Source organism: Chiloscyllium plagiosum, unplaced genomic scaffold (genome assembly GCF_037043375.1).
Source record: "Chiloscyllium plagiosum isolate Xiang-an unplaced genomic scaffold, Cpla_swu_hap1 HiC_scaffold_2, whole genome shotgun sequence".
Lineage (NCBI taxonomy): Eukaryota > Metazoa > Chordata > Chondrichthyes > Orectolobiformes > Hemiscylliidae > Chiloscyllium > Chiloscyllium plagiosum.
The window spans coordinates 28690716-28709713 of NW_028270140.1; the positions used below are offsets into that span (position 1 = coordinate 28690716).

The 18998-nt window shown below is 40.8% G+C and overlaps 1 protein-coding gene across 12 annotated transcripts in view; it reads left to right on the forward strand.

Annotated features, from left to right (window-relative positions):
• LOC122563516 (MOB kinase activator 3B) overlaps positions 1–18998 on the forward strand; it is a 168088-nt gene that overhangs the window by 58320 nt on the left and 90770 nt on the right. For 7 of the 12 annotated variants that reach the window (XM_087995498.1, XM_043717337.2, XM_043717354.2 and 4 more), the window contains one exon: positions 10479–10588. The exons of the other annotated variants lie outside the window; for them this stretch is intronic. The gene's annotated coding sequence lies outside the window, so the exon portion shown is untranslated. The remainder of the gene's footprint in view (positions 1–10478; positions 10589–18998) is intronic. 12 annotated transcript variants of the gene reach the window in all.

Below are 18998 nucleotides of genomic sequence, written 5' to 3' on the forward strand. Positions count from 1 at the left end.
GGAGGATTTGAGCTATAGGGAGAGGATGAACAGGCTGGGGGTGTTTCCCCTGGAGTGTCGGAGGCTGACGGGTGACCTTATAGAAGTTTATAAAATCATGAGGGGCATGGATAGGGTAAATAGACAAGGTCTTTTCCCTGGGGTGGGCGATCCAGAATTAGAGGGCATAGGTTTAGGGTGAGAGGGGAAAGATATAAAAAAACCTAAGGGGCAATGTTTTCACACAGAGGGTGGTGCGTGTGTGGAGTGGGCTGCCAGAGGAAGTGGTGGAGGCTGGTACAATTGCAACATTTAAAAGGCATCTGGATGGGTACATGAATAGGAGGGATATGGGCTGAGTGCTGGCTGGTGGGAGTAGATTGGTTGGGATATCAGGTCGGCATGGACGAGTTGGACCGAAGGGTCTGTTTCCATGCTGTACAACTCTATGACTCTATGACAGGCATGCCGTCAAGGATAACTATAAAGCCTATAAATTCAAACACAGATAGCAAAGTACAGTATGTTCTGATATAGCACGATAGTTCTGTTCCCGTACAATTGCATGTTATAAGAAAATTGCATAATCACAGCATCATTTAAACCACTGGGACCAGAATCGTGTTATTGCCAATACAGGTGAGGAAAGTTCGCATTCTACCAATAATGGTCTAAATTCTTCAATTGCATTATAACTAATTTGCGCTGTAGAAATGCCTGTTATCGCAGAACCGACTGTAGATATATTGGTTAAAAATGCTGGGTTGTTGGAGACATAATAAGAAAAGTAAAGTGAACTAAAAGTTGTGAGACAATGAGGAAAGGGGTGAAAGCCATTTCACATTTAGTTCTACCTTCTTTCATTAATTTGTAGAACGTGGGTGTTGCTGGCTGGCCAGCATTTATTGCCCATCCCGAGTTGCCTTTGAGAAGGTGGTGGTGAGCTGCCTTCTTAAACTGCTGCAGTCCATTTGCTGCAGGTTGACCCACAATGCCCTTAAGGAGGGAATTCCGGGATTTTGACCCAACGACAGTGAAGGCACAATGATATATTTCCAAGTTCATGGTGGTGAATGGCTTGGAGGGGAACTTACAGATGGCAGCGTTCCTATGTATATGCTGCCGTTGTCCTTCTAGATGGAAGTGTTTATGGGTTTGGAAGGTGCGTTTGGAAGGTGCTGTCTGAGTATCTTTGGTGAATTTCTGCAGCATCTTGTAGATAGTATACACTGCTGAGTGCTGGTGGTGCAGGGTGTGAATGTTTGTAATTGTGCAGCCAATCAAATGAGCTGCTTTGTCCTGGAAAGTGTCAAGCTCCTTGAATATTGTTGGAACAGCACCATTCAAGCAAATAAGAAATATTCTGTTCTACTCCTGACTTGTGCTTTGACAATGAACAGACTTTGGGAAGTCAGAAGATGAGTTACTCACTGCAGTATTCCTAGCCTCTGATCTGCTCTTGTAACCTTTGTGTTTATGTGGCAAGTCTAGCTGAATTTCTGATCAGTGGTAACCCTGAAAGATGTTGATATTGGGAGTTTCGGTGATGGTAACACCATTGAATGCCAAGGAGCGATGGTTAGATTGTCTCTTATTGGAGATGGTCAGTGTTCAACATTCATGTGATGCAAATGTTCCTTGTCACTTGCCAACTCAAGCTTTTGGATATTGTCCAGATCTTGTTGCATTTGAACATGGACTGCTTCAGTATCTGAGGAGCTGTGAACTGGGCAGAGCACTGTCCAGTCATCCCCAGTTCTGACCTTATGATGGAGGGAAAGACCTTATGATGGAGGGAAGGTCATTGAGGAAGCAGCTGAAGATGAGTGTACCTAGGGCACGACACTGGTAAATCCTACAGAGAGGTCCTGGAGCTGAGATGACTGACTGCCGAAAACACAACAATCTTCTTATATGCCATGTATGATTTGAATCAGTGGTGAGTTTGTCACTTGGTTCCCATTGAATCCAGTTTTGCTAGAGGTCCTTGATGCCATACTCAGCTGAATGCTGCTTTTATGTCAAGGGTTATTACTCTCACCTCACCTCTGGAATTCACTTCCTCTGTCCATGTTTGAACCAAGGCTGTAATAAGGTCAGGAGCTGAATAGTCCTGGCAGAGCACAATCTGAGCAGATTATTGATGAGCAGGTGCTGCTTGATAGCATTGTTGATGACACCTTCCATCACTTCACTGATGATCAAGAGTAGGCTGGTGTGACAGTAATTGGCTGGTATTTGGATTTGTCCTGTTTTAATGTACAGGTTATACCTGGGTAATTTTTCACATTGTTGTACAGATGCCAGTGTTTTAGCTTGACTATGGGAGCAGCAAGTTCTGAAGCACAAGTCTTCCGTACTATTACTGCAATGGTGTCAGAGCCTGTAGCCTTGGCATTATCCAGTGCCTCCAACTATTTCTTGATATCAAGATGAGTGAATCGAATGACTGAAGACTGGATTCTGTGATGCGGGGGACCACTGGAGGATATCAAGATGGATCAACCAATTAAAAGATCAACCAATTAAAATTTACCCAAAATTAAATTCAGAAATTACAAGATGCTGCCTGTTCAGACTGACCACTAAAAGAAATGTACTTTGGTGCTTGACACATTTATCAGAGGAACTTCAATCTGCTGACAGATTAAAATATTGACTAGAATAGTCTGCTGGTATTTTGATAATGATGGCCCTCTAAATATAAATGTGATCCTAAGTTAACAGTCTTTGTTCCCTCTGTTGGGTTATGCTTCCAATGTTTCATCCATTTGTTTATAATTAACTATGTAAATAAGACCAACAAAACTGTTTAGCAATAATTATGAGAATGGTATGCTGTGTCATTTTTTGCAAGGGCTTTTGCACTGAGACTAAGAGAAGAAGCATGGAAATTCAGTTCAATGATTTCCATTGATTACAGTCTTAGGGAGCCTTGGCACCCCATCATCTGGAGATTACATTTTCGTGCTTGTGCAGATTTCCGAAGTTGTTGTCAATATCAGTAAAGCAATATTGGCAAATAGTGACACTTTCACACTTACTTCAATGATATTGCAGTAAGTGCTTGCACAGTAATGTTCATATTCTAGGTGATCCATATTCCTTCAAAATGAATCATTTATGAACATAGGGAAAAGGAGCAGAAGTGTCCTTTTTGCCTCTTGAGCTTTTTCCTGTCATTCAATCAGGAAATGATCTGTTTTCTTGAATTCCACATTCCTGAGTATCTCTAATAAACCCTTGATTCCCTTGCATAACAAGAACCCACCTCCCTCCTAATGGGCAGAAAACTGTGAATGGTGATAAAGGGTTCTTTTTCAGCTTGGCATTTGTAACCAATGGGGTTTCCACAGGGATCAGTGGAGGGACCACAACTATTTGTAATATATATTAATGACTTGGACTAAGGAAGCAAATGTGCTGGAGCCAAATTTGCAGGTGACTCAAAAATAAGCAAGTTGCGAGAGGGAAACAATAACAGAGTGGTATTGATAGGTTGAGTAATTGGGCCAGTAGTTGACAAGTGGAGGAAATGTGAAGTTGTTTATTTTGGAAGAGAGAACAAAAGAACAGAGTATTATTTAAATGAAGAAAAACTGCATAAAACTGGAACACAGAGGGACTTGATTGTATTTGTACGCAAAACATAGTAAGCTAACTCGCAGATGCGGCGGGTAATCAGGAAAGCGAATAGAATGTTGGCCTTTACTTCAAAGGGGTTGGAGTATAAGAGTAGGGAAGTCTTACTGCAACTGTACAAGGTGCTGCTGAGATCACATCTGGAGTACAGTGAGTAGTTTTGGTCCCCTTATTTGAGGAAATATAGAGTCATAGAGATGTACAGCATGGAAACAGACCCTTCGGTCTAACCCGTCCATGCCGACCCGTCCCAACCCAATCTAGTCCCATCTGCCAGTACTTGGCCCATATCCCTCCAAACTCTTCCTATTCATATACCCATCCAAAAGCCTCTTAAATGTTGGAATTGTATCAGCCTCCACCACTTCCTCTGGTAGCTCATTCCATACACATACCACCCTCTGCGTGAAAAAGTTGCCCCTTAGGTCTCTTTTATATCTTTCCCCTCTCACCCTAAAGTTATGCCCTCTAGTTCTGGATTTCCTGACCCCAGGGAAAAGACATTGCCTATTTATCTTATCCATGCCCCTCATAATTTTGTAAACCTCTATGAGGTCACCCTTTAGCCTTCGACGCTCTCAGGAAAATAGCCCCAGCCTGTTTAGCCTCTCCCTATAGCTCAAATCCTCCAACCCTGGCAATATCCTTGTAAATCTTTTCTGAACGCTTTCAAGTTTCACAACATCTTTTCTGTAGGAAGGAGACCAGAATTGCATGCAATATTTCAACAGTGGCCTGACCAATGTCCTGTACAGCCGCAATCATGACCTCCCAACTCCTGTTCTCAATACTCTGACCAATAAAGGAAAGCATACCAAACGCTTTCTTCACTATCCTATCTACCTAAGACTCCACTTTTAAGGAGCTATGAACCTGCACTCTAAGGTCTCTTTGTTCAGCAACACTCCCTAGGACATTACCATTAAGTGTATAAGTCCTGCTAAGACTTGCTTTCCCAAAATACAGCACCTCGCATTTATCTGAATTAAACTCCATCTGCCACTTCTCAGCCCATTGGCCCAGATCCTGTTGTAATCTGAGGTAACCCTCTTCGGTGTCCACTACACCTCCAATTTTGGTGTCATCTGCAAACTTACTAACTGTACCTCTTATGCTCGCATCCAAATCATTTATGTAAATGACAAAAAGTAGAGGACCCAGCACCAATCCTTGTGGCAGTCCACTGGTCACAGGCCTCCAGTCTGAAAAACAGCCCTCCACCACCACCCTCTGAGCCAGTTCTGTATCCAAATGGCTAATTTTCCCTGTATTCCGTGAGATCTAACCTTGCTAATCAGTCTCTCATGGGGAACCTTGTCGAACCCTTTACTGAAGTCCATATGGATCACATTTGCTCCTCTGCCCTCATCAATCCTCTTTGTTACTTCCTCAAAAAACTCAATCAAGTTTGTGAGACATGATTTCCTATGCACAAAGCCATGTTGACTATCCCTAATCAGTCCTTGCCTTTCTAAATACATGTACATCCTGTCCCTCAGGATTCCCTCCAATAAATTGCCCACCACTGACATCAGGCTCACTGGTCTATAGTTCCCTGGCTTGTCCTTACCACCCTACTTAAACAGTGGCACCACGTTAGCCAACCTCCAGTCTTCCGGCACCTCACCTGTGACGACCGATGATAAAATATCTCAGCAAGAGGCCCAGCAATCACTTCTCTAGCTTCCCACAGAGTTCTAGGTTATACCTGATCAGGTCCTGGGGAATTATCCACCTCTACCCGTTTCAAGACATCCAGCACTTCCTCCTCTGTAATATGAAAGTTTTCATTTCAAAGGAGGCAGTTCAGAGCATTTTATGAGCAAAGCCTAAATAGATTGGAACTCTGCTCACTAAAGTTTAGAAGAATGAGAGATGATTTCCTTGGAACAATAGGATTCTAAAAGAGTTTGACAGAGTAAATACTGAGAGGATGATGATTCCCCTCATGGGAGAGTCTCGGACCAAGGGCATTGTGTTACACCCCTCTGCTAATTTAAACCAGCAACACAGAAAAGATTCACCCCAGGCTGTAATCTGTTAAAATTCGAGAGACAAATAGCTATCCCAGAGATCAATATTTAAAGTAAAAATTAACAACTTTATTCTATTAAAACCAACATCTGTTAACAATTCCTTTCTCTTAAAGCTATCGTTTACCTCCCACTCTACAATGCTAGTCCGATTAAAGAAAAATCCCGATTAAAATTTACAAAAGAAAATCCCGTTTCAAAGCTAGTCAGCTTTGCCAAGTTGCCTCTGTAGATTTTCCTCTGTGGCTTCTCTCTAGGTCAGTTTTGATGTTCTGTTGTGCAAACTCCTTCCCTAGACAGGTATTTCTCAGAGCTCTTGAGCTAGCAGTCTCTGTGGCAGTTCTCCTTCTAAGTGTTCAAAATGTCTGGTTTGATACTCCAAAACATCAGATCGTTTCCTTGGTTTTAATATTATCATAATACTAAATTCAAATCCGATTGGATTTTGGTATCTTGGGACATAATTAAAATTGATTGGCCAAATTTGAATATGTTTTTGTCTCATGACAACCCAGCTACTCTAGTTGGGACGACCATATGTTACGTTGTTAACTTGCTCAGAACACTTTATGCTGTGTCAGGCAGTTTTGCCAGCTTTTCAATTCCCTTAAAGGTACCCTCTACGTCTTCATAACAATAGTCTTAGAATAAAGATATGGCAATTTAAGATTGAGATGAGGGGGAATTTCTTCTCTCAGAGGGTTGTGAAAGTATTTGCCTCAGTAAGGCTGAGATAGATAGATTCTTGAACTGTAGGGGAATCAAAGATTACAGAGAAAAGGCAGGAAAGTGGATGTGATGAATGTCAGATTAGCCATATTCCTACTGAACAGTGGAGCAAAGTTGCGGGGCTGAATGGTCTAATCCTGTTCCAGTGTCTTGTGGTCTTATGGCTGTCTGACCTTGCAACACCAGCATCTAATGTTGTCTGGCACTCTGCCAGTTTACAAAGTGTTTTTTTTGTACTGCAAGCATTCTGTCAGGATTGTAATGTATAGCAACACGTTTTGGAGTTCTAACTTAAAAGAAGGAAAGAAAAGCATGAACAAACTATGCAAAAGTTGGCACAGTAGCATATTTACTGAAGAGTCATCTGATTGCAAAGGAAGAAAACCAGCTGTGATGATCACTAAATATTGCAAGGCTTGATTGTAGTGTAATTACGAATACAAATAATCTCTAAATTAAGAGTGTCCCATATGCAGATGTAATGGAGTAGTCCAGCACACATGCAATCTCTCTCCACATGAACTGTGATATGTTCTCAACTGCAGTGACAATTGGATGCAATAGCAAGTGAGTTTTCCAAAATGTTGTTCTTAAAAAGTCCACATTGTCAGTGTATTTAAGATACAAAATACTCAAACAATTTAACCTTTTATCAAATGAGCTATGGCATGTTTTTCTACAATTTGCTCCGCATTGTGTGCCCATCTGGGACTGTTGGAAGCTTGGACACCAACTGAGTCAAAACTGATTTCTGAGCACAGCAGGAAGTTTAGGAAATGTGAAGAAAACAAGCATTTCAAGCTCTTTCTCTCCATAGCAACAGCATTCACGGAGCACATATTTTAACCAAATATTATGTATGTCAATAAATTACTGCAACAAATCAATTGCTGGAGATTGAAACTTAGCAACAGCACAGATGAGAAATTGGAAGTCTGTCCTGTTTAATGTGGCAGAACTTAGTACTATTTACATTCTTCTAGCTATGTGATGTTATGTAAGATTCTTTAACTTGTTTACTGAACTGAGAGGAGAATAGGGAAAAATTCTACACTTGTCAACAATGTCCAGATCTCATGAACAAATACAAAATAAAACCAAATGTATTCTTATTCATGGCTTCAATACAGCCATAGAAACCATGTGAAGCTTTAAAATATTTTGATCTCATATATCTTGAACTTGTAAAGATGTTAAGAGAAAAATACTTTGCAAGGAAGTTGCCATATGGACTCAGGGTGGTAGGTGAGGAAAGAGACTTTTTGCTTTTGTCATGGAAACAAATTGTTAATGTAAAATTATTTGCAATCACAGATTGGCCATTGATTAGTCAGCATCTAAACAATAACTTATACATAATGTACTGGAATAGGTACAAGCCGTTCTGCTATAAAGTGAGTATCATTAACACAAATTCACTATAAAGCAATTGATGAATTGGGGACCTTTTTCTAAAGAGCAAACTTTTAAACTGTTTGTTGGCTGTAATGCGATTACATCACCAGCACTTTAAGCGCTGTTTCTAAAGCATGATTTTTCTCTAACACTGGTTTGCAAAAGAGTTCAATTATGGCATTATAGAAGAAGAGGAGAAAGTGAGGGCTGCAGATGCTGGAGATCAGAGCTGAAAATGTGTTGCTGGAAAAGCGCAGCAGATCAGGCAGCATCCAAGGAGGGCTTATGCCCGAAACGTCGATTCTCCTGTTCCTTGGATGCTGCCTGACCTACTGCGCTTTTCCAGCAACACATTTTCAGCATTATAGAAGAAGTACCTGTAAAATCAATATGACACTGCATGAATCTGTGAGAGCCGCTTTTGACAGTGAAGGATGAGTATCTTTGATGACTGCGACATCTGTGGCAATACTAAGATTGTCATGCATAAGGTAGTTGGCTTTCCAACTCTTCTGTGTGGTCCAGAAACTTGGACTATGTATAGACATCACCTGAAGGACCTGGAGAAGTACCATCAATATTGTTTGAGATGAATTCTCCACGTCAGCTGGGACACACACACTTACATCAGCATCCTTGAAGGAGCCAACAGCATGAATATCAAGTAATCATCTAAAACCAACTCTGCCATGGTGACCATGTGCTTAGGATGCTTGAGTTCTGACTGCCAAAGTAAATCTTCTTTGCCTAGTTCAAAGTGGATGGACCATTATTGTTGCAATTTGAAGTTTTATTTGAGGATTTGTGTTTCACAAACTGCTTCACACAGCTTTTAAGATACACTGTAGCCTGGGTCTGCAACATATGTTTGTTAACCCAAGTATCAGTTCAATTTAATTTTAAAACACAACACAAGAACATGATTCATTTTCAGACACTTTTTCTGAAAATTGGATGCAAATTCTGAACCATATTATCCAAACAAGAAAGAAATACAGGACTAGCTCCTGACTACACTACTTTCCATACCACAAATCTGTGATATTCAGAAGTCTTGGTTCTATGTTCTCTATTGGTTATCTAATGCATTATCAAATAGAATGAACAGTTGAGACTGCAGAAACGCTCCTTGTTGAATACTTAGATCACTTCCATCTAAATGTTTACATACCCATTGTCCGTTTTCCTAATGTTTTCACATTAGGAAAGTAATTAGCTTTCAATTCTATAAGTTTTCATTTCGTTAGCAATCTCACATGTATGATGAGAAAGACTATTTACTTACATGTATAAAGTATTTCTAATGTAATAAATGTTCCAAGGTACTTCCGTGGAGGACTCCAAAACAGAGAATAACATTGAACCACATAAGGAGATATTAAATAATACCAAAAACTTGGGTGATAATGTTGGTTTTAAATAGTATCTTAAAGGAAGAAAGTGTGGTCAAGAAGTAGAAAGTAAAAGATAGACCTCATCAAATACCTTCTGGAAGTCCCTATAAGTTGCATCCACAGACATACCCTCTGCTTAAAAAACTTTCCACACATATCTCCCCTAATAACTGAGTCCTCCACTCTGGGAAAAGGCTTCCTGCTATCTGCCCTGTGAATACCTCTTATGATTTTGTAGACCTCAATCAGGTTCCCCCCTCAACTTCCATCTTTCTAATGAAAATAATCCTAATCTGCTCAATCTCTTTTCATAGTGAGCACCCTCCATACCAGGCAACATCCTGGTGAACCTCCTCTGCACCCTCTCCAAAGCATCCACACCCTTTTGACAATGTGGTTTGTTACATATGACCTACCTCACACAAATCAACTTTGACTCACTTCAATCAGCTCAAGTTTCTTTTAGCGCTCAGTCACTTTATCTTCAGTTATAAATTCCAATAAGCTCCCCATAACAGATTGCACAAAAGCAGGTTTATAATTTCTAGATTTCCTTCTCTCACTTTTTTAAATAATAAAATTATATTTGTTTTGAACAAACATTTTGAATGGAATCTTCACAAGCTCTGAGCAATATGGGCACCATAAGAAAGTTGGGAGAATCATGTGAAATCAGCAGTGAGGAGTTTCATATCAGCCATGATCGAATGGAGAAGCAGACTCAATGGGCCAAATGGCTTAATTCAGCTTCTCTGTCTTAGAGCCTTATTGTTTTGGCCTTGAGAGTAAAATGTCCCCTCTTCCAACTAAGTGTTCAATGACAAGAGGAAATTCTCACTATTGAGGAGCGAGGGTCAATTTGTATGCATGAGCATACATTGACATCTTCATTGTCATATTATTCCACCTCATTCATGTGCAGTTTCCCATTCTTCCACCCATGGCACTGAAACTAGTTATGGTGATTCCCATTGTGAAAATCAAAGTAGTAACCTGCCAACTCCAGTTCACCACTTGTTACTCCATCAGTCACTAACATTCTTTGTGTGTGCTCTTAAGTGAAGATGTTTGAGCAATGCATATTAATGGACATGTTTATTTGTGCTGACAGTGTGAACCTGTGAAGTTACTGGCCATTAATATTAACTCATCCAGCTGAGACACTTCTTATCTATTTAAACAATACTATATTGTTAACCCAATGTAACACCACTTCCACGTCATTGTGCATGTCTGCTATAAAACATTGGAATATGGGATACTTACTTGAAAGACCAATATTTGCTTCTTGATTCTTTACCAACAGGGCTGATACAAATAAAATCTTGTCTCGAGAAAGGAAAGATAGCAAGCAGTAAGGCTGATATATACTTATGTTTGGCAGTAAAAGAAGATTGAAAGTAGGTGGATGATAAGGTGAGATAATTTTTGGCAACTGAATTGAGGGGATTTTTATGGATTCATAACAAAGAAGTACACTATGTTCTTTCTTCTTTTATACAACCAGACTGAAGCCTGATGCTGATCATTTATATCCCAAACTAACATTAATGTACTTAAAACTCACTCACTTTGACTCACTCACTGGTTTAATATTGTTTAGGTTCGTTTATCCTTAGTTCATCTCTCTGAGCTGTATATCAGTAATTAGTGAAATAGAAATCATCACGTAATGGTTATGTTACTGGACTTGTAATCCAGAGGCCTGGGCTAACAATCTTAGAAAACATGATTTAAATCTCAGCACAGCAGGAATTTGAATTCAGTGAATTAAACAAATCTGGAGACAAAGACTAGTCTGAATAATAGTGACCGTGAGACAATTGGGATTTGTCGTAGGAATCCCCACTGGTTCACTAAAGCCCTTGAGAGAAGTCTGTCTTTAGATGGTCTGGCTTCAGGCTTAATGTGGCTGACTTGCTGCTGTCCTTTGAAATGGGGAAGCCACTTGAGTTGTTGACGAAGTGGCCTGCTGCCATCTTTTTGAGGCAATTTAGGAATGAGCAGCAAATGCATCTCTGACTCTTCTCTTCCCTTCCTTTCCCTTTGTTGACTTCATTGTTTCCATTTCTGGAGATAGGCTGTCCACCAATATCTATTACAAACCCACTGACTCCTATGGTTACCTCAACTACACCGCCTCACATTTTGCTTCCTGGAAGGACCCCATTCCATTCTCCAAATTTCTCCATCTCCCTCACATGTGTTCAGATGATGCCATCTTCCATTGGGGTGCCTTTGACATATCCTCATTTTCGTCAATCAAAGATTCATCCCCAACTGTGGTTAACAGAGTCCACTTTCAACACATTTCCTGCATCTCTACCCTCACACCTCACCCCCACCTCAACTAATGATAGTGTTGCTCTTGTTTTCACTTTCCATCCCATAGTCTTCGTACTCAAAGGATCATTCTCTGACATTTCCACTGCATACAGCAGGAAACCACCACCAAACACATCTTGCCCTCCCTTCTACTGTCAGCAGTCACCATTCCCTCACAACACCCTGATCCACTCCTTCATCTCTCCCACCACTTTGTCATTCTCCCATGGTTCCTTCCCATGCAATCGCAAAAGATGTAAACTTGCCCTTTCAACTCCTCCCTCCTCACTGTCTCACCTTGTTGCTTCACTACCAATTGTATGGTACTGCACTTTGGTGCTTCAATGAACCATATCACTGAATTGGCCACTTTTAGAGTAAAATTTCCTAAACCTTTCCTCTATATTGGCCACTAACACACCAAATACTATACATAACGTGCAAGGAGTATGATCTACTCTTAGCTCCTTCTCTGCAGCTAGCTAGTACAGCATGTGTAAACATGTCCTTGGATGATTTCTGGCTTGCACACTTGGAAAGAAAAAGAAAGTTCTAATTCAATACGCCTCCACAATAACATGGAGTGCTAAGCTTCTCTTGTAAGAACCGCAAGCATCAACTTGTTTTAGGTCTTTCCAGAGAAATGTGTTGGTGTTCTAATATCCTGCAACATCATGCATTTCCTTTGTCACTGAATTTAAGCAGGCATTAATTTCATCTTTATGATTAGTTTTGTACCATTTTGAAAAGATTACTTTCATGTTGGGAAATTGTGCAAAGGATTTGCACAATTCATCTTTATGATTAGTTTTGTACCATTCCTTGACCAAGGAATGTGGCTAGTAGGAGTTCCACGATGAATCCTAGATCATAGGTCTATCTTATCTGAGATTCAAAGCTGTTCCCTAGCCCAAGTCCATATGACATAATCATATTGGGCAGTGCTTAAAGCATTCCTCAGCATACACCCTTACAAAGCCTAGCATCTTTGATAGACAAAAAAGAACACAGAACAGTATAGCACAGTACAGGCCCTTCTGCCTTTGATGTTGTGCCAACCTTTTATTCTACTCTAAGATCAGACTAACCTACATTCCCTTCATTTTACTATCTTTCATGTGCCTATCCAAGAGTTGCTGAAGTGTCCCTGATGTATCTGACTCTTCTACCACTGCTGGCAGTGCATTCCACACACCCACCACTCTCTGAGTAAAGAACCTACCTCTGACATACCTCCAAACCTTCCTCCAGTTACCTTAAAATTGTGCTCCCTTACAACAGACATTTCAGCCATGGGAAAAAGCCTCTAGCTATTCACTCTATTTATGCCTCTCAACATCTTCTACACCTCTATCAAGTCACCTTTCATTCTTCTTCACTCCAATGAGAAAAGCCCTAGCCCTCTCAACCTTTCTTCATAAGACATGCCCTCCAGTCCAGGCAGCATCCTGGTAAATCTTCTCTGAAGCCTCTCTAAAGCTTCCACTTCTTTCCTATAATGATGTGACCAGATCCTAACACAATATTCCAATTGTGGTCTGACCAGCACTCTCTACAGCTACAGCATGACCTCATGGCTCGTAAATTCAGTCCCCCTACAAATGAAAGCCAACATACCATACTTCTTCTTAACAACCCTATCAACCTGGGTGGCAACTTTGAGGGATGCATGGACATGGACCCCAAGATCCCTCTGTTCCTCCACATGGCCAAGAATCCTGCCTTTAACTCTAAGTTCTACATTCAGATTCAACCTTCCAGAGTGAATGATTTGACACTTTTGACACTTTTCCAGGTTGAACTCCATCTGCCACTTCTCAGTCCAGTTCTGCATCCTGTCAATGTCTCATTGCAACCTGCAACAGCCCTCCACACTATCCACAACTCAACCAACCTTCATGTCATCGGCAAACTTACTGACCCACCCTTCTACTTCCCCATCCAAGTCATTTATAAAAAGAGCAGAGGTTCCAGAGCTGATCCCTGTGGAACACCACTGATCAGTGAGCTCCAGGCTGAATGCTTTCCATTTACCACCACCCACTGTCTCCTATGGGCCAGCCAATTCTGCATCCAGACAGACGTTTCCCTTTACCCCATGCCTCCTTCCTTTTCTGAATGTGCCTACTATGGGGAAACCTTATCAAACGCCTGCTAAAATCAATTTTCACTACATCCACTGCTCTATCTTCATCAACATGTTTTTTCACACCTTGTACTTTTCGTCACAAACATCATGTAACAATGGTGAACTGCTTTCTTCAAAATTCAGTGTATGTACATCCACAGTGCTATGAGAGCAGTAACTCCAGAATTTTGACTTGGCAATAGTGAAGGAAGGTGATATAATTCCAAGGCAGAATAGTGTGTGTGACTTGCAGAGTACCTTCCATGGGGTGGTGTTCCAATGCACCTAATGTCCTTGACCTTCTGTGTGTTGGCAGTTGCAGGTTTGGAAGATGCTGTCTAAGGAGTCTTTACAAGTTGCTGCAGTGTGAGAAGTACTGAGCATGATTCATAGAAATGTGAGAAAATGAAATGTCAATGAGGCCTTCATCGATGTTGGTGATCTTCACCTCATATCACTGCTCACTAACTATAAATGTAGCAATCAACAAGCCAGTTTGGTCAGAAACATGTGAACTAGTTTGTGTGACCTCTCAAATTCTATTGATTCTATATGGACCTCTGTACAACATTTGCTGCATTGGGGAAATGGGAACCATGTCAATATTTGGGGGTGAATAGCACTTGACACTTGGATGGAATAAAATATCAGTTCAGAGTCCTTCAAACATTTACTGGCTGTATTTTACACTCTGGATTTTTGACTACCTGAACTGTGAGGCAGTTTTAGTAATTTATCATGCTGCTTCAATGAGAAAATAAAACTGATCACTTGGGATTTTGAAAGAAAGTCAACCGCTCAATTTTCTTTGTAGCCACAGGACTCCAAGGGACATTCTTGGACTAAAACAGTTCAATTTCCTTAAGACATTTTCAACTCATTTCCGGTGTTAAGGTCGCAAGCTTTAAAGTTGAGCAGTGCAGTAATTTCACCCGCTCTGCGGAAAACTTAATATTTCACAGATGTGCTCTCCATCAACATAAAGATTGCAGAACTCAGCAACTTTGGAATTTCCACTTTGCAGCGTTAGAAGAGTCCAATCAGACAGGATGAATTAAACAAATGAATAGAAATTAATTATAACATCATGGAAGTTAGAAATGTGTACATGGCATTTGGTGGGCGGTGGGGGTGGGGAGCGATGTGACAGCAAAAGTTGGTGATATGTGGCAGGCATAATCAGCATGAAAAGGAAAACTGATTTTTATGAGACACAGTGAATGTCATGAAATAGGACACAGTTGAAGACTGTCAGAGATATGAGGTCTGCAATCAATTGGTCCCTGCTGCATTTCATGCCACAATCCTCCTGGACAGATTTTGTAAGCCTTTGGAATTATATCCAGTACTCTTGTTGGATAAAGTTCAAATTAGGTGTAACCTGTTACTCCCACTTGATTCCTTAAGATCCAGTGTGAAGGTGCTTCAGAGAAATGTTATGCATGTTGCTGCAACAAGAGGAATAATTAAAGAAAAAAAGTGACAGTCCTAAATTTATATAGGACTTCCAGGCCATCCTAACCCATTTCCAAATCACTTAAATGCTTTTGAGGTGTAGTAGTTGTTGTAATGTTGTAACCAAGTAACCAATTGGTGCACAGCAAGGTACTGCAAACACTAATAGAATAATCAACAGATTGTTTGCTTTAGCGATGGTGAGAGATAAATATTGACCAGAATGTCAAGTGAATTCAATGGAGAGTACATCTGTAAGGTTTTAAAGTTTCTGAGATGGGCTGAAATGACTACTCTGCTCTTCACTGAATTGTGCAAAAAGACCTTTTACATGAACCTGAGGTTACAGGCAAAGCTTGTTATCATTGTTTAGATTAAACACCTGCAATTTTAATGTTTAAGTATGTTGTACCATTGTTTGCCGCCTGTGGTGCCATTTTCCACAGGACTCTGGCATATAGTGTGTCGAGCGATATTCAGGGATGAGCATTGCTGTTAGTTATGTACAAAAGACTATAGTTCATTACAAGTGCAATTGGAAGAAATCTACCCAATAATAAACTGGAATTTTCCAGCGGTCTGTTCTGAACCCATCAAGTTCTTAGTTACTGTTTGATGGAAGAAGACTACCTTTATTTCTTTTTCTTGGAACTGAGAACTGTTGCAATCCAAAGTAAACAAGGAGGATAATTTACTTTTGCTATTGGTCTCTCAAATGGGCTTAAGAAGTAATGTTCACTGATACCCATGTAATTAAGTACAGATGAGAATATTTGTCCTCTTTTTGGTCCTTCTTTGCTTTGTTTTTATAACACGGTGACTTGAGAGTATTGCCCTGTAACACAGGAGTGAGGGAAATCAACGCAATATTCATTCGCAGTCTGTTTCTCTGCATAAAACAAAAGGGATAGGATTGTGCGACACAATGAATGCATAGGTGTTGTTATAACACTAAGCTAATGGTTTACTTATCTCCAATCAAATTATCTTTAAATTATGTAAAACCAAGTGGCATATAAAGTGGCCTTTAGCATTTTGGGAACACGGTGGCACAGTGGTTAGCACTGTTGCCTCACAGTGCCAGAGACCCGGGTTCAATTCCCGCCTCAGGGGGAGTTTGCATATTCTCCTCGTGTCTGCATGGGTTTCCTCCGGGTGCTCCGGTTTCCTCCCACAGTCCAAAAATGTGCAGGTTAGGTGAATTGGCCATGCTAAATTGCCCGTAGTGTTAGGTGAAGGACTGAAATGTAGGGGAATGGGTCTGGGTGGGTTGCGCTTCGGCGGGTCGGTGTGCACTTGTTGGGCTGAAGAGCCTGTTTCCACACTGTAAGTAATCTAATCTAATCTAATCTAATCCTGAAGATTCTGCATTAACTACCAGTGGTCTGAATGCATCTAATCCTGGTCAACTATTGCACAAAAGAACACTGAATTCTCCCCTGAACACCACACCCATTTCTAACAATAATCAGAATTATGATAATGAAAAAGGAAATAGTGGACAGCCAAGAGGGATCTGGACCAGATGGGCCAATGGGCTGAGAAGTGGCAAATGGAGTTTAATTCAGGTAAATGCGAGGTGCTGCGTTTTGGGAAAGCAAATCTTAGCAGGACTTATACACTTAATGGTAAGGTTCTAGGGATTGTTGCTGAACAAAGAGACCTTGGAGTGCAGGTTCATAGCTCCTTGAAAGTGGAGTCTCTGGTAGGTAGGATATTGAAGAAGGCGTTTGGTATGCTTTCCTTTATTGGTCAGAGTATTGAGTACAGGAGTTGGGAGGTCATGTTGCGGCTGTACAGGGCATTGGTTAGGCCACTGTTGAAATATTGCATGCAATTCTGGTCTCCTTTCTATCGGAAAGGTGTTGTGAAACTTGAAAGGGTTCAGAAAAAATTACAGGGATGTTGCCAGGGTTAGAGAGTTTGAGCTATAGGGAGAGGCTGAAGAGGCTGGGGCTGTTTTCCCTGGAGCGTCGGAGGCTGAGGGGTGACCTTATAGAGGTTTACAAAATTATGAGGGGCATGGATAGGATAAATAGACAAAGTCTTTTCCCTGGGGTCGGGGATTCCAGAACTAGAGGGCATAGGTTTAGGGTGAGAGGGGAAAGACATAAAAGAGACCTAAGGGGCAACTTTTTCACACAGAGGGTGGTACGTGTATGGAATGAGCTGCCAGAGGAAGTGGTGGAGGCTGGTACAATTGCAACATTTAAAAGGCATTTGGATGGGTATATGAATAGGAAGGGTTTGGAGGGATATGGGCCGGTTGCTGGCAGGTGGGGATATCTGGTCGGCATGGACACCTCTATGAGTGTATGACTCTAAGAGGAGGAAGAAAGAAGTAGTAAATTGAGATTGAGGCAAAAATACTAAAGCTTGAATTGGTGAGTTGGAGCTGGGGTGAAATGAATGCTAACAGGAACTGATGGGTTGGATTAGTGAAGTGATAACTTTGCAACAGTTTGAACTGGCTTGAACAGAAGGAAGGCGGGGAGTTTGAGTTAGATTATAAAAGGAAGCTAAAAGATGTAGCACATTAAAATGAAGGAATCAGGACAAGAAAATCTGAATAAACTTTGCAAAGGAGAGGGACTGCTAATATAAGTGACTGCTCTGATGAAGTATCATCTAGATTTTAAACATTAGCTTGTTCTCTCTCCATGGATGCTACTTGACCCGCTGTGATTTCCAGCATTTGTTGTTTTCAGAACAAAAGGATGGGAATTTGACAACAATTGCAAACAATAATGCAGAGGTGTGTGGAAAAGCAGAACAGCCTTGTCGTGATACTCATTTGTAGCGCTGCTATGCACTTGATGGGCCAAATGGCTTCTTTTTGTACAATAACAAATTTTGTGCTCCTGGATTGGGGGATGGTTTGAGAGGGAGGAACTAATTCATTTCAGGAGCATCTCATGTGTTTTCTTTTTCACAGAGGTTTTTCAGCTGATACGTAAAATGTAAGATGGGCTAGATCCATTTGGTAAGTCCATTTGCAGCACTGTGGACCAATGGAAGCAGACATGTCTCCTTTTGATCAATACAAAGACTTACACACGCTCCTCACCCCAACTCCATAATTTCCTCCTGACAATTTGCAGCTATCAGTGGATTAGATTAGATTAGATTCCCTAAAGTATGGAAACAGGCACTTCAGCCCAACAAGTCCATACCAACCCTCCAAAGAATAACCCACCCAGATTCATTCCCCATATTTACCCCTGATTAATGTACTTAACACTATGGGTAATTTAGCATGGCCAATTTACCTAACCTGCACATCATAGGATTGTGGGAGGAAACCAGAGCACCCGGACAATCATTGACACATATCTGCCATCTCCCATCATTGACTACTACCAGCCCAAACCTCCCTTATTATGTTGGTTTCTTACCCAATACCATGGTCAACCAAATCCATTACATAATCATGCTCTATTTACCTATTCTCATCTCTGTATCCATTGCCTACAAATCCTACTTGATCCTCAACTCCAACTTTTCTGGAGTATTCCTGCCGAATAGAGCGCCAAGTCTGTAAATCAAGCTGGTTTCTGATAAATCATTATAAAAATAAACACTTACAGTCTGGAATTAAAACACAATGGTTTTTGGGTTTCCAGATCTCAATTTGTTCTGTTGTTCTGACAATCCCACTCCCTGTAAATGTCAGGGACCATTATCATACTTGGGAACATGGATATACTCTCTTTTCTCCCCATGATGAAATGTACATTGTTTGGGGAAATTTTCTCTCATTTGGTGCACAAACAAACACTCAATATCAGCTAAGAAATTTCCTTCAAAGGTTTCTAGTGCATAACATCGATACCAGTGAGGTTGGTCAGTTCAGGTGTCACAACGTTCAGTATATTTCAATCTGCAGGATGAATTCAGACTTAACAATAATAACTTATT